General features: G+C 41.4%; 1 pseudogene; it reads left to right on the top strand.

The window, feature by feature from the left end:
* The first annotated feature begins 47 nt into the window (after nt 1-47).
* LOC110508094 lies at nt 48-13,697 on the top strand (annotated as a pseudogene).
* Nucleotides 13,698-14,179: the final 482 nt, after the last annotated feature.

Below are 14,179 nucleotides of genomic sequence, written 5' to 3'. Positions count from 1 at the left end.
TGGATGGGAGTTGTAGTAGGACACTTTTATGGAGTCGGGAAAGTTATTTATCGTCGTTGCCTTGTTAACATTGACAATTGTAGGTGGCGTACATATAACATAGCTTTTAATGTACTAACGAACAGCTGTTCAACAAACTAACAACAAACGTATCCCAAGAGAAAGAAGGCGTGGGTGAGTATCTAGAAAGTTAGCTAGTTTTTTGTGTGTGCTTTTTAATCGTTATATTTTAAATTCGATTTGAAACGTTACCTAGTTATTATACACTAGGACTACGTCGTTCCAAGGTTTGTCTCAATGTTCTTGAATTTGTACTTTACATATTATAGCTGGCTAACAACAATAAGTTAGCCAGTACTAGTAAAGTCAGTTAGGTGACGTAAACTCGTACATCGCCTTGGTCCGAACAATTGCCCTTATTTTAGCGCCCCCAAAACGTAATACTTCCAGATCAACTGTAATGTCAATACCATTGTAAAGCACCATTTCTCCCCTTTCCAACAGAATCAATTACATGACCTAAACGCTGCCCGTTTCTGCATGATTCAAGAAGGCAATGAGCCCCGTTGGGTCTTTAAAAAAAATTGCAGGTGGGGAAGCGAAACTAATGCGTGATAGTGAGAAGGAGAGATGTCGTGTGGGAAAATTGCCTTTTTTCACTCGATCTGTCCAACTTATCTCCTCTAAACTGTAAATAAAACACTCTAAAGAGTTTATATAATGTGTCATTGTGACACAAAAGCAGTGTGACACAAACAACAACACAGAGTTACACATGGAATAAACAAACATACAATCAATAATACAGTAGAACAAAATAAAACAAATAGGTCTAGTTAACTAGTATATAGCTCTAGCTGAACTACAGTTTGTGACTCAAACCTAATGTGGCATGTTGCTAGTTAGCGTTATCTCATAATTATATGTACAGACGTTTTAGACCTAATTTAGTTGTCACAAATTGTACTACGTATTAGGACATATGACAGTTCCGTAGGAGTAGATATATGTGGAATGGTTGGATATCACAATACATAACTTCCTCTGCTGGTTGGAATTACACTACTGCACCCAGCGGAATCAAAGTTCCCCAGAGACAGACTGTCTTCCTCTGGTATGAAACGTTTTTGGGGACATTCTACCAAATTAGCCATCACGAGGGCAGCTTCCACCCTGTTACGTAACCCTGCACCTTAGATGCTGCTGCCCCATACACTGTATGTAGACTTGAAATGTAACCTTTATTTAAGGTCCAATCACTGGCCACTTTAATAAATGGAACACTTGTCACTTTAATAATGTTTACATATTTTTGCTTTACTCATCTCATGTGTATATACTGTATTCTATTCTACAGTATTTTAGTCTATGCCACTACGACATCGCTCATCCTAATATTTATATATTTCTTAATTCCATTCTTTTACTTTTAGGTTGTGTGTATTGTTAGATATTACTTGTTAGATATTACTGCACTGTTGGAGTTAAGAAACACAAGCATTTCACTACACCCGCAATAACATCTGCGAAACATGTGTATGTGACAAATCAATTTTGATTTGAAATAAGACACACACACACACACACACACAGTGTTGTGGGCCCTGCTAAATTCCATGCTAGGGGAAATGGAGAGGGAGATACTGATTGGATGGGTGGCTTCCTCTCCATTGTGTTCACAGTGTTCTCGACCACTGGTGTTTTAAGTATGACCGCATTGGCCAGAGCAACTCCCCTCTAATTTCACTCAATGACTATAAATCAAGGGTTCAGATTTCATTCCTTTCAGAGGGACATTTTCCCAACTGTCACCTTGTTAGTCTGTCATCTCAGCACAGGCCAGAGGATTGAGGTTTTTGCTGTACGTTTCTATTGCCTCCCATGCACCAGGTATGATCTGCCTGGCCAGTGAAAGGCTGTGCCCCCCCCCCCCAGTAGCTGTCACCACGGCGGGGGACATCAGGACCTCCATCTGCAGGGTGGTCATCTACCTTCAGAGGGACATGTCCGGGGACAGCTGCCAGCTCCCCCTGCACCGGCTATGCCTCCAAACCCAGGTCATCTCCACTGGCTCACAAGCCATTAGACCTTCCCATGAAGGTATACATGGAATAGTGGGCAATCAGGGCAGCTATGGTCAGTTACGAATGATGTGCCAATATCCTCTGTGTTTATGTAGGCTATACAGTGTGCTAGGCAGACTGCATACACTTACACATCATACACATTAAAAATAATATTTTAAATGCTTATATGGTGATGCCAAAGAAACATTTTCATCCTTGAATAGACAATAAAGTTATATTATATTCTCCCCCTCCACAGCCTCCCAGATGGCGTGTCCCAAGTCCAAGACGTGCAGCTACAGAGCGGCGTTGGGCCTGGGTAACAAGTATGTGCGTCTAAACGTAGGGGGGACCCTGTTCTACACCACGCTGCAGGTGCTCACCAGGCAGGACTCCGTGCTGAAGGCCATGTTCAGTGGCAGGAAGGAGGTCTTGATTGACAGAGAAGGTGAGAAGGACGTTGGAGACTTCCAGAACGTCTCTCAGTCACTCTTATGGATCAGAAACATAGATGAAACTCCACTTAGTCTTAATACAGACTTCGGGAATGTAACACATGACTAAAACAACAATCATCTGCAATGAATACAAATACAATTTAGATGTACAGGCCCCATGGCAGGCATTTCATCAACAAGATACACAGAACTACACTACTCTAAAAATCTGATTGGAATTCGACCGTTGCCGTTCACTTGCCTTGTGTGTTCCCGTCCAGGCTGGATCCTGATAGATCGTTGTGGGTAGCACTTTACCTCCATCCTGATGTACCTGCGGGAGGAAGGAGGTCACCTTGCCCCCTGGCAGACAGGGGCCTCTAGAGCTGCTGGCAGAGACAAATCATTATCTCATCCAGGGTCTGGTGGAGCTGTGCCAGGGAGACTTGCAGGTCAGTGACACAGAGAGACGTGTGTCCCAAATGGAACCATATTCCCTATAGAGTGCACTACTTTTGACCAGGGCCCGTAGGATTCTGGATGAAAGCAATGCACTACATAGGGGAATAGAGTGCCATTTGGAATGCAGGCTGTGTTGTAGGAGTGTGTTGACCTCACTACTGATCCAACCTACCGCTTTACTAGATCCTAGATCTGTGCATGTTTGCTGTTGTCTTGGCCATGCCGACTTGAACGTGACTTACGCTCCACAGATTGCTTCCTTCCTCATGTTGTGATATTTTACTTGCTCTGGACCAGGGTGTCTACTGTGTTAGTGGCTGTAGGACAACAATACTGTTTGTTTACCATCTGTGCCAGTTAGGGCTGGCACAATTACCGTTATAACCGACGATTATGGATTCAAATGGAAATAACCGTCATAAAGAGAGAGAAAAAAAAGAAGCTGTTTGTTGACTGAACAGCTGACTGAAGACCGGACGGACAGGGATTTGTGTGGTTGAGTCCGTTTCAGCCGGAACATGGACTCTTAACAACGCGATGAAACTTTGTTACTCCTTGTTGACACGAGAAAACAAGTCTTTGGTTGCCTAGGCAACCCCCCCCCCCCCACACACACACACACACAATGCAGCAGAAACACACATAGAATGGGAATGGAACCTCTAACACAGGCAATTTGATTGGTTAACTCATGGGTACCCTTTCAATGGCTGCCTGATATTGTGATGCAATTATTTCCATGGTAATGTAGAATGTTCATTGACATGATGTTAACTGATGTGGCTCATGCAATGGAATGTGTTTTTTTGTAATGTCAGTTGAGTTGAATCAACAAATCGCACCACATATTTTAGCACATCTTTTACTTCCTGCTTTGCTCTTATGAGTACACTTGCAATGTCCACCCATCATTGACTTGAATGGGGACGCTTGTTCTATTCAATATATTTCTATGGCAGCACATGCAGTCAGGTGCAGAGGAGAAGAAAATGTATATATCTATTACGAGAACCGCAGTAATTTGGCTGGCCAATCACCTTCATCCAAAATGCCATGACTGTGGGTATAATGTGCCTGAGTCTCAAATGGCACTCTATTCCCTATGCAGTGCACCATTGGCGCCCAGGGAGTAGTTGGTGTTGGGGGGGGGGGTTAAACAGTGGATATATCCCACCTTATATCCCCACCTTTCGGTTACTGGTCCAACGCTCTTAACTGCCAGGCTACCTGCTGCCCGCTAGGATGCCATTTAGGATGCAGGCTGTGTCAGTGTGATAGATGTTCATTGGAATGCATGGCATTCAGTATTTGGACTAGCCAAGGTTCTACTGGGAGGTTCTGCTGTCTCCATGGTGACAGTGGGCAATGAAACATGCGGTAGAGAGATCAATCGAACCCAACCAAAACAATGGAAATGCTATGGAAACGCGTGGGTGAAATACACTATGTTGGGTTATAAATCGGTAGGTAATATTTGTATGGATGCCAACCCCAAAACATTTTCATGTCATCGTCGCCAATCAACGGCATTACAGTTTAAAAAACGACTTTGACTACCACCACTGATTTCTGTATGCTAGCTGAGCTACCAGCTTATACGAACAGGAGTTAGCATTTAGCAGTCACTTCTTCTAAACCTGAAAAGTGGAAACAGACAAATATATCCAAATTGGACTTCAGTTACCACATTGTGGGCCTGTTACAATACATCAATCATGTTGGATATGACGAATATCCCCTTTGTTAGATCAGATTTGTTGAATCCAATCTGGCGTCCTGCTTCTATTCCCCACGGTCTGCGATCCATTAACCTGTAGATGTGGTAAAGAGGTTATATTCCACTAACCCGAACTCATACAGTCCAATAGAATATAGGATATATTCCACTAACCCTAACTCATACAGTCCAATAGAATATAGGTTATATTCCACTAACTCATACAGTCCAATAGAATATAGGTTATATTCCACTAACCCTAACTCATACAGTCCCATAGAATATAGGATATATTCCACTAACCCTAACTCATACAGTCTAACACTATCCACTAACCCTAACTCATACAGTCCCATAGAATATAGGATATATTCCACTAACCCTAACTCATACAGTCCAACACTATCCACTAACCCTAACTCATACAGTCCCATAGAATATAGGATATATTCCACTAACCCAAACTCATACAGTCCAATAGAATATAGGTTATATTCCACTAACCCTAACTCATACAGTCCAATAGAATATAGGTTATATTCCACTAACCCTAACTCATACAGTCCAATAGAATATAGGATATATTCCACTATCCACTAACCCTAACTCATACAGTCCAATATAATATAGGTTATATTCCACTAACCACTAACCCTAACTCATACAGTCCAATATAATATTGGTTATATTCCACTAACCCTAACTCATACAGTCCAATAGAATATAGGTTATATTCCACTAACCCTAACTCATACAGTCCAATAGAATATAGGATATATTCCACTATCCACTAACTCATACACTTCAATAGGATATAGGTTATATTCCACTAACCCTAACTCATACAGTCCAATAGAATATAGGATATATTCCACTATCCACTAACCCTAACTCATACAGTCCAATAGAATATAGGTTATATTCCACTAACCCTAACTCATACAGTCCAATAGAATATAGGATATATTCCACTATCCACTAACCCTAACTCATACAGTCTAACACTATCCACTAACCCTAACTCATACAGTCCAATAGAATATAGGTTATATTCCACTAACCCTAACTCATACAGTCTAACACTATCCACTAACCCTAACTCATACAGTCCCATAGAATATAGGATATATTCCACTAACCCAAACTCATACAGTCCAATATAATATAGGTTATATTCCACTAACCCTAACTCATACAGTCCAATAGAATATAGGATATATTCCACTAACCCAAACTCATACAGTCCAATAGAATATAGGTTATATTCCACTAACCCTAACTCATACAGTCCAATAGAATATAGGATATATTCCACTAACCCTAACTCATACAGTCCAATAGAATATAGGTTATATTCCACTAACCCTAACTCATACAGTCCCATAGAATATAGGTTATATTCCACTAACCCTAACTCATACAGTCTAACACTATCCACTAACCCTAACTCATACAGTCCAATAGAATATAGGTTATATTCCACTAACCCTAACTCATACAGTCCCATAGAATATAGGATATATTCCACTAACCCAAACTCATACAGTCCAATAGAATATAGGTTATATTCCACTAACCCAAACTCATACAGTCCAATAGAATATAGGATATATTCCACTAACCCTAACTCATACAGTCCCATAGAATATAGGATATATTCCACTATCCACTAACCCTAACTCATACAGTCCCATAGAATATAGGATATATTCCACTAACCCTAACTCATACAGTCCAACACTATCCACTAACCCTAACTCATACAGTCCAATAGAATATAGGATATATTCCACTAACCCTAACTCATACAGTCCCATAGAATATAGGTTATATTCCACTAACCCTAACACATACAGTCCAATAGAATATAGGTTATATTCCACTAACCCTAACTCATACAGTCCAATAGAATATAGGATATATTCCACTAACCCTAACTCATACAGTCCAATAGAATATAGGTTATATTCCACTAACCCTAACTCATACAGTCCAAACGAATATAGGTTATATTCCACTAACCCTAACTCATACAGTCCAATAGAATATAGGATATATTCCACTATCCACTAACCCTAACTCATACAGTCCAATATAATATAGGTTATATTCCACTAACCCTAACTCATACAGTCCAAAAGAATATAGGTTTTATTCCACTAACCCTAACTCATACAGTCCAATATAATATAGGTTATATTCCACTAACCCTAACTCATACAGTCCAAACGAATATAGGTTATATTCCACTAACCCTAACTCATACAGTCCAATAGAATATAGGTTATTTACCACTATCCACTAACCCTAACTCATACAGTCCAACACTATCCACTAACCCTAACTCATACAGTCCAATAGAATATAGGTTATATTCCACTAACCCTAACTCATACAGTCCAATAGAATATAGGTTATATTCCACTAACCACTAACCCTAACTCATACAGTCCAATAGAATATAGGTTATATTCCACTAACCCTAACTCATACAGTCCAAAATAATATAGGTTATATTCCACTAACCCTAACTCATACAGTCCAATAGAATATAGGATATATTCCACTAACCCTAACTCATACAGTCCAATAGAATATAGGTTATATTCCACTAACCCTAACTCATACAGTCCAAAATAATATAGGTTATATTCCACTAACCCTAAATCATACAGTCCAATAGAATATAGGTTATATTCCACTCATACAGTCCAATAGAATATAGGTTATATTCCACTAACCCTAACTCATACAGTCCAAAATAATATAGGTTATATTCCACTAACCCTAACTCATACAGTCCAATAGAATATAGGTTATATTCCACTCATACAGTCCAATAGAATATAGGTTATATTCCACTCATACAGTCCAATAGAATATACAGTTGAAGTCGGAAGTTTACATACACTTAGGTTGGAGTCATTAAAACTCGTTTTTCAACCACTCCACAAATGTCTTGTTAACAAACTATAGTTTTGGCAAGTCGGTTAGGACATCTACTTTGTACATGACACAAGTCATTTTTCCAACCTTTGTTTACAGACAGATTATTTCACTTATAATTCACTGTATCACAATTCCAGTGGGTCAGAAGTTTACATGCACAAAGTTCACTGTGCCTTTAAACAGCTTGGAAATTTCCAGAAAATGATGTCATTGCTTTAGAATCTTCTGATATGCTAAGTGACATCATTTGAGTCAATTGGAGGTGTACCTGTGGATGTATTTCAAGGCATACCTTCAAACTCAGTGCCTCTTTGCTTGACATCATGGGAAAATCAAAAGAAATCAGCCAAGACCTTAGAAAATAAATTGTAGACCTCCACAAGTCTGGTTCATCCTTGGGAGCAATTTCCAAACACCTGAAGGTACCACTTTCGTCTGTACAAACAATAGTATGCAAGTATAAACACCATGGGACCATGCAGTCGTCATACCGCTCAAGAAGGAGACGCGTTCTGTCTCCTAGATGAATGTACTCTGGTGTGAAAAGTGCTAATCAATCCCAGAACAACAGCAAAGGACCTTCTGAAGATGCTGGAGGAAACAGGTACAAAAGTATCAATATCCACAGTAAAACGAGTCCTATATCGACATAACCTGAAAGGCCCCTCAGCAAGGAAGAAGACACTGCTCCAAAACCGCCATAAAAAAAGCCAGACTACGGTTTTCTGCACATGGGGACAAAGTTCGTACTTTTTGGAGAAACATCTGTCAGGAAGTTAAAGCTCACAAATGGGTCTTCCAAGCATACTTCCAAAGTTGTGGCAAAATGGCTTGAGGACAACAAAGTCAAGGTATTGGAGTGGCCATCACAAAGCCCTGACCTCAATCCTATAGAACATTTGTGGGCAGAACTGAAAAAACTCCTGGCCCACTGGGAATGTGAAAAAGCAGAGCTAAATCATTCTCTCTATTATTATTTTGACATTTCACATTCTTAAAATAAAGTGGTGATCTGACCGAAAACAGGGATTTTTTACTAGGATTAAATGTCTGTGTTAAACTCAGATCTTCACAATTTCTTACATTTAATCCTAGTAAAAAATCCCTGTTTTTGGTCAGATCACCACTTTATTTTAAGAATGTGTTGGTCGACCTCTAGTCAGGGCATATATATATGTGTATGTATGTATGTGTGTGTGTGTATGTGTAATAATGACAAGTACAACAATACTGAATGAACACTTTTATTTGAACTTAATATAATACATAAATAAAAATCAATTTAGTCTCAAATAAATATTGAAAAATGTTCAATTTGGTTTAAATAATGCAAAAACAAAGTTTTGGAGAAGAAAGTAAAAGTGCAATATGTGCCATGTAAGAAAGCTAACGTTTAAGTTCCTTGCTCAGAACATATGAAAGTTGGTGGTTCCTTTTAACATGAGACTTCAATATTCCCAGGTAAGAGGTTTTAGGTTGTAGTTTATATAGTATTTATAGGACTATTTCTCTCTATACCATTTGTATTTCATATACCTTTCACTATTTGATGTTCTTATAGGCACTATAGTATTGCCAGCCTAATCTCGGGAGTTGATAGGCTTGAAGTCATAAACAGGGCTGTGCTTCAAGCATTGCAAAGAGCTGCTGGCAAACGCAGGAAAGTGCTGTTTGAATGAATGCTTACGAGCCTGCTGCTGCCTACCAGTGCTCAGTCAGACTGCTCTATCAAATATCAAATCATAGACTTAATTATAATATAATAAACACACAGAAATGTGAGCCTTTGGTGATGAATATGGTAGAATCCAGAAACTATCATTTCGAAAACAAAACGTTTATTATTTTATCAGTGAATTTCGGAACCGTTCCTTATTTTATCGAACAGGTGGCATCCATAAGTCTAAATACTGCTGTTACATTGCACAACCTTCAATGTTATGTCATAATCATGTAAAATCCTGGCAAATTAATTACGGTCTTTGTTAGGAAGAAATGGTCTTCACACAGTTCGCAACGAGCCAGGCAGCCCAAACTGCTGCATATACCCTGACTCTGCTTGCACAGAACGCAAGAGAAGTGACACAATTTCCCTAGTTAATATTGCCTGCTAACATGAATTTATTTTAACTAAATATGCAGGTTTAAAAATATATACTTGTGTATGGATTTTAAGGAAGGCATTGATGTTTATGGTTAGGTACACTGGTGCAACGACAGGAATCGTGAATGCCACGCAGTCTCCTCGCGGAGTGCAATATAATCGGACATAATCGGTGTCCAGAAATGCAGATTACCGATTGTTATGAAAACTTGAAATCGGCCCTAATTAATCGACCGTTCCGATGAATCGGTCGACCTCTAGTCCTGACATGCATCCTTGGTATTGTTCAGCAGCACAGAGCCAGTGAGAGTAGAACCAGACATTGTTTAGACTGGTTCAGGTCCTCTTTTTCTCTTATGTACTGTAACAGCCTGCCTGTGGTGTCTGTTTTGATTAACAGGACCAGAAGGAGCAGTCTCTGTGTGTAATCCCTGTTGTCACCTCTGCCAAGGAGGAAGAGAGACTGATCCAGGCCTACACCAAGCCTGTGGTAAAGCTGCTGTACAAAAGAAGCAACAACAAGTACTCCTATACAAGGTGAGCTTCTACAAGTATAGTGCCTTACAAAATGGCAGCCCTATGCTTGTTCTGTTGTTTGGAGAGTCAGTAATAGTTCATTGGTAAGTGCTTAGTGAGGGCCTCTCAAGTACTCGTTATGTCCTCTGTGTTGACAATGGAATGCTGTACCTCCTGATCCATGAGTTGTAATTCCTCCACAGTAACTCAGACGACAACCTGTTGACCCGTGGGTTGTAATTCCGCCACAGTAACTCAGACGACAACCTGTTGACCCGTGGGTTGTAATTCCTCCACAGTAACTCAGACGACAACCTGTTGACCCGTGGGTTGTAATTCCTCCACAGTAACTCAGACGACAACCTGTTGACCCGTGGGTTGTAATTCCTCCACAGTAACTCAGACGACAACCTGTTGACCCGTGAGTTGTAATTCCTCCACAGTAATTCAGACGACAACCTGTTGACCCGTGGGTTGTAATTCCTCCACAGTAATTCAGACGACAACCTGTTGACCCGTGGGTTGTAATTCCTCCACAGTAATTCAGACGACAACCTGTTGACCCGTGGGTTGTAATTCCTCCACAGTAATTCAGACGACAACCTGTTGACCCGTGGGTTGTAATTCCTCCACAGTAACTCAGACGACAACCTGTTGACCCGTGGGTTGTAATTCCTCCACAGTAACTCAGATGACAACCTGTTGACCCGTGGGTTGTAATTCCTCCACAGTAACTCAGACGACAACCTGTTGAAGAACATTGAGCTGTTTGACAAGCTGTCTCTGAGCTACAATGGCTGTGTTCTTTTCATCAAGGACGTGATCGGCGACGAGATCTGCTGCTGGTCGTTCTACGGACAGGGACGCAAACTGGCGGAGGTCTGCTGCACATCCATAGTCTACGCCACAGAGAAAAAACAGACCAAGGTTGGTTAGGGGTTTCACACACACACACTCACACACACACTCACACACTCACTCACTCACTCACTCACTCACTCGTTCATGGCATCACTCACTCACTCACTCACTCACTCGTTCATGGCATCACTCACTCACTCACTCACTCGTTCATGGCATCACTCACTCACTCACTCACTCACTCGTTCATGGCAGTCCATCGTTGCTGACACAGGCACACTATCTTTTGTACTGTAGCTAATCTTAATGTTGACCCTATCCGTCCGTCTCTCTAGCTCAGGTGGAGTTTCCAGAGGCCAGGATCTACGAGGAGACCCTGAACGCTTTGCTTTATGAGACACTTCCTGTCCCTGACGACTCCCTATTGGAGGCCACACGCCGTCGACACGCCCACAGCCACACCCACTGTGGTTTCCACAGCAAGGAGGAGGAAGGCCCCACCCACTCTGGGGTATAGCACCTACAACGACCGGCCTCTGGGACACTAAGGATGCGTCTCAAATTGCACCCTATTCCCTATATGGTGCACTACTTTTGACACGGGCTCTATATAGGAAATAGGGGCCCATAGGGCTCTGTATAGGAAATAGGGGCCCATAGGGCTCTGTATAGGAAATATTGGCCCATAGGGCTCTATATATGAAATAGGGGCCCATAGGGCTCTATATATGAAATCGGGGCCCATAGGGCTCTGTATAGGAAATAGGGGCCCATAGGGCTCTATATAGGAATTAGGGGCCTATAGAAATCTATATAGGAAATCGGGGCCCATAGGGCTCTGTATAGGAAATCGGGGCCCATAGGGCTCTGTATAGAAAATAGGGGCCCATAGGGCTCTTTTAGGAAATAGGGGCCCATAGGGCTCTATATAGGAAATAGGGGCCCATAGGGCTCTATATAGGAAATAAGGGCCCATAGGGCTCTGGTCAAATGTAGAGAATAATGTGCCGTTTTTGACAAAGCCTATCTAACCACAGAGGAGGAAACTGGTTCCCTGCTGACCTGCCGCTGGGACACTAAGTTAAACGTCTCAATATGACGCACTATGTAGTGCACTACCATTCTAACCCTCATCTCCCTGTCAGTCACCTCTCAGCGAGAGACTCAAAATGTATTTAATGATTCATCCAACCTAACTCTGCAGCCATTGGTGAGAGTGAGTGATGGCTCCCAAAAAGGCACCATATTCCCCATCCTATACCCATAAGGCTCTGTTCAAAAAGTAGTGTATAAGGGGAAAATGGTGCCATCTAACCACTCCTTACTGACCAGCCACTGGGAAAGCTAAAGGCGTCAGTATGCTTCCCATCCAAAACTGTTCAGAAACAGTTTGTGTATAATATTATAATGATATTTTATGATTTTTGTTGTTGTTTTGTTTTGGTCTTAGTCTTTTTTTTTTTTTCAGCTGTTCGTGCACACACACAAACAAACAACAAAATCCGTGAGGCAAGTCGAAATCTGTAGCTGAAGTCTGCCCCTTTTTGTCGGTGATTGGTCAACAGCAGGGATTCTTCAATGAAGTGTTTTTTTTATTGTCGTTCAACAAGAGACGACTAGTTTTCATGCCCATTTTTTTCCACTTGAGAAATACTGCACCAAACCTCTTAGTTAGATGTAAAATTGCGCGTCTAAGATCTCTGCAAAACGTTAAAATGAATGACAGATTTCATAAGTTATCTCAGATGAATTCTGACTATTTTGAGGAAGTGTATTCTGGCTACGGCATCTCAATATAGACAAACAGTACTATTGACACTTTTTTTCACATTTTTCAAGGGAGTATGTGAGCACACTTGTTTGCCTACGGCTAGGCGCCAGCCGAACTGTAGCTAGCCGACGCCTTAAGGATGTGTCCCATCTAACCACAGAGGAGGAAACTGGTCCCCGCTGGCTCTTCACTTAATCACTACACCCACCACTGAAGCACTGGTGGTGTTGGCCCCAAAATGGCCTTGGGCACAAAATGGCTGCCAAGCTGCATCACCCTGGTGCCTGACAGACTTTGTTGATGGAAAACTTGTGATTTAAAATGTTGAGGTGCTTATGCTGTTTCTTCTTTGTTTTATATAGAACTCTCTTCTTCACAAAACAATCAAATCTGTGTTCATACAATCAAAATTTGCAACTTCAAATCAGTGAAGGTGAAGGGGGAGAAGACCGGTTAAAGATGGATTTTTAAACCTTGACACAATTGAGACATGGATTGTGTATGTGTGCCATTCAGAGGGTGAATGGGCAAGACAAAATATTGAAGTGCCTTTGAACGGGGTATGGTAGCAGGTGCCAGGCCCATCCAGCCAATTTGACACAACTATGGGAAACATTGTAGTCGATATGGGCCAGCATTCCTGAGGAATGCTTTCGACTCCTTGTGGAGTCCATACTCCCAACAAATTGAGGCTGTTCTGAGAACAAAGCAAGGGGGTGCAACTCAATAGTTGGGAAGGTGTTCCTAATATTTGGTCTACTCAGTGTAGGTAGCCATCAGGCTTGTGTACATTTATTATACAGCTGGGGGGGGGGGGGGGATTGTGACAAGTTTAAGGACCAGAAAATGTATCACAAGCAATCAAAATCAACTATCGTAGCCCTTTCGCCTTCTGTGAATAGACAGGGAAGAGTGAATGGTTTTTTTTTTTGTGTGTGTATATTTTGTGTGTATATTTATATTTATTGCCTAAGACTTTTTCATGAAAATTAACTTGAGGGACACATTCAACGATGTCTATAAATGGCTAATCTCATTCCCAGATACTTCGGCCCAGTGCAGTAGCCCTGGGATCATGTTCCTGCTTTGTGCAGTAGCCCAGGGATCAGGCTCCTGCTTTGTGCAGTAGCCCGGGGATCAGGCTTCTGATTTGTGCAGTAGCCATGGGATCATGTTCATGCTCTGTGCAGTAGCCCAGGGATCATGCTCTGTGCAGTAGCCCGGGGATCATGCTCTGTGCAGTAGCCCGGGGATCATGTTCATGCTCTGTGCAGTAGCCCGGGGATCATGCTCTGT

The sequence above is a fragment of the Oncorhynchus mykiss genome, chromosome 27 (genome assembly GCF_013265735.2).
Source record: "Oncorhynchus mykiss isolate Arlee chromosome 27, USDA_OmykA_1.1, whole genome shotgun sequence".
Lineage (NCBI taxonomy): Eukaryota > Metazoa > Chordata > Actinopteri > Salmoniformes > Salmonidae > Oncorhynchus > Oncorhynchus mykiss.
The sequence above is the reverse complement of the archived record's forward strand: the minus strand, read 5'-3'. Positions and strand labels throughout refer to the sequence as shown.